Raw genomic sequence first — 3,219 nt, 5'->3', positions numbered from 1 at the left:
GACTTCCCCTTTCGACGTCCTTTAGTCCTGCTATAGGCCTAGGCTGCTGGGGAACCTCTCTTGATGCACTGAGCCGTTCTCTATCTACCTATGTATTTACTATATATACCATTATTGTATTACACTAACTCTGTTTCTCCCTGTGTCCTTTCTCCGAGTGTCCCTGGTCCCAGAGATGCTTCAGATCTGTGGTTGTTCTCCCACCAACTGGCCTAATCTCCATCTGTGGGATGCTGCTGCTGACCTTCCTCCAGCCCACTGCTTCCAGCTGCCCATTTCCATCAATCTACTCTGCATCACCCTCACTATACTTGATTTGCTCATCTTCATATTTTGGAATTCACCACCAGCTATATATGTAGTATATTTAATGCCAGAGCCATACACCATAGCAGTAAACTATAATTACTTCCCATGTTAGTTGTACTTTGCATGTATCATCTGTCTTATCATGCATGTATTAAACTGTGTTTTATGGTCCTTGTGCCCCCCCACCACCACCTCTCTACCTCTAACCCTCTATCTCTACCTCTCTACCTCTTCTGTCCCTCTCAACCCGCCCGGCCAGCAGCAGATGGGTCTCCCCACATAAAGAGCCAGGTTCTGCTCTATGGAGGACTAAAAGTGCCAAAATTAAATAAATAAATACATCATTAAATAATTAATTAAATATGTCATTAATTAATTAAAATTGGAATTAAATATTTCATTAATTAATTAAAATTGGAATTAAATATGTCATTAATTAATTAAAATTGGAATTAAATACTTAAATGTGTTATTAAATAAATATATCATTAAATAATTAAATATGTCATTAATTAATTAAAATTGGCATTAAATATGTCATTAATTAATTAAAATTGGAATTAAATACATAAATGTGTTATTAAATATGTCATTAATTTATTAAAATACCAATTCATTTTAAGTAAAAAACATATTTCATTATTTCACTATTTAATTAATTATTTCATGGTCCTTGTGTTGCAGTGGATCATGAATTTATTTTATCTGTCAACCTCGCCCGTCAAAGTCGGTGGGCGGATCCTAACACCTGATTGGTTACCCTGCACATCAAGTCAAGGCAAATCGATTCCAGATAATGGATTGACGCAGAGCTTGTGAACACATTCCGATACACTGGGTGGCGCTATTCACCTCTACGTTGGTTTGGATACTCAATAAAACAAAACTTTATTAGCAACCGCTAAAGACTCGGTCCTCTTTCCCAAATGTTGATACATGCGGTGCAAGACAAATTTTCCTTTAGCATTTCCTTTAGCATCTACTCGGCGCGCCACGGCTCGTCTCGGTTTAGTTGTTTTTCCATTACATTGAGAACCACCTCATCGTGGGTGGAGTCGTCATAGCACGGCGGTCCGAAAGTCCCTTACCGTCATTTCTGTGCGACACAAACGCAATGCAACAATGTACATGGAGGCGATAGTACACCTGCTGCTCGGTCTGTGGCTTTCTGTCAGATTCAGAGTAATAGAAGAGTCGGAGAAAGCTGAGAGCGGCGAGTCGAAACACTGAGGAGACACACAGGAGAGTTTGGGAGGCGATGCAGCAGTATCAAGCCGAAGACAAGAGGATATGAACGAGACGACATATGAGGGTAAGCTAATGCTAGTTCGCTAGCTATCGTGTATCAGTCCTGTGAACGACCCTGTAATGGCTGCAGTTTGTCGCTATTAGGTATTAAAATATGTATGCTGTGTATGTGTTTCAGATGCTCTCTGATGAGACTTCATGGGATTTACCTGAAGCAGCAGCACATGAGCCTGCAGTGGCACAAGGTGTAGAGGAGGAGGACAGAGATGTACAGGATGCACTGATGCACTACGTGTCATGCAAAGTTATTCTTCTTGTTATACTTCTGTTTTTCGGTCCCCGGACCGCTATTGTTTTCTTTAATGCAATTCTGACAATAAACTTTTGTAGATGTGTCTATGCTATTGTTTGTTTGTGAAGGTTAGCAAGATTAAATAAAAAATTAAACGCCAAAACATTAAAACAGCTGTTTTAAGAAAATTCCAGTTTGATAAATCAGTATTGCTTTGGTGTAATTCAGTCACCAGAATTATGAACCATAAAGGAGTTTGTGTTAAAACATGTTAAATCCCATTAAACACAAATACATTATTAGGGAATATAGAATTGTTTGGTTCAGACTGTTGACTCTTTTTCTACCAGTGTCTTAACAGACAAAATGAGAAGTTATGATGCAATCACATAAGTCACAAAATAGTTTATTAGTCAGCAGCAAAATCAAAACTATTTACAATGTGCAAAGTACAAACTGTGGTGGGCCTCTCCTACAGTGGAGGGACTAAAAGTAAAACTATATACAACTACAGGTGCTGGTCATATAATTAGAATATCATGAAAAAAGTTGTTCATTATTTCAGTAATTCCATTCAAAAAGTGAAACTTGTATATTATACTCATTCATTACACAGAGACTGATATATTTCAAATGTTTATTTCTCTTAACTTTGATGATTATACCTGAATACTAACAAAAATCTCAAATTTGGTATCTCTGAAAATTAGAATATTGTAGAAAGGTTCAATATTGAAGACACCTCTAATCAGCTAATTAACTCAAAACACCTGCAAAGGCCTTTAAATGGTCTCTCAGCCTAGTTCTGTAGGCTACACAATCATGGGGAAGACTGCTGACCTGACAGTTGTCCAAAAGACGAGCTTTTTCATGATATTCTAATTATATGACCAGCACTTGTAAATCTCAAGTCTATGGGAGGTGGACTCGCTCACACTCGCCGGCTGCCCACTGCCTACCCAGCTACCCCAGCACACCCAGGAATGACTGGTTGAAGGCAGTATTCTGGGCCATCTCCTCCCGCTGCAAGGCCGCTTCATTCTCTCTTGCCTCGCTGAGGAGCAACCAGATGTTCTCATCATGCTGGGCATGACTCCACTCCTCCTCAGCCTGCATCTCCACAAGTACGCTAGGAAGGTCCAATTTTCTGTGGCCCCCTTTCCTCTTGCCTAGACCAAAGACAGAAAAGTGATCAGAGTCAGCTTTAATGGCCAAGTAAGTACACAATATACACGGAATTTGGTTTCGGCTGTTGGTGTCATCCTAGGAATATGGAAGAGAATAATAAAAAATAAACAATAGAAAGAGGAACAGGGAGGAAAAAGAAATAGTAAAATAGAACACAATATAAACAGAAATGTACAGCTAGA

At 39.1% G+C, this 3,219-nt stretch overlaps 1 long non-coding RNA gene across 1 annotated transcript; it reads left to right on the top strand.

Annotated features, from left to right (window-relative positions):
• Window positions 1–626: 626 nt before the first annotated feature.
• LOC129349599 (uncharacterized) lies at window positions 627–1,956 on the top strand. Its single transcript, XR_008602658.1, has 2 exons — window positions 627–1,621; window positions 1,736–1,956. It is a non-coding gene; the product is annotated as an uncharacterized LOC129349599 (long non-coding RNA).
• The last annotated feature ends 1,263 nt before the right edge of the window (window positions 1,957–3,219 follow it).

This window comes from Amphiprion ocellaris, chromosome 9 (genome assembly GCF_022539595.1).
Source record: "Amphiprion ocellaris isolate individual 3 ecotype Okinawa chromosome 9, ASM2253959v1, whole genome shotgun sequence".
NCBI classification, from domain to species: domain Eukaryota; kingdom Metazoa; phylum Chordata; class Actinopteri; family Pomacentridae; genus Amphiprion; species Amphiprion ocellaris.
Note: the sequence above shows the minus strand (reverse complement) of the source record. Positions and strands in the feature narration are given on the sequence as shown.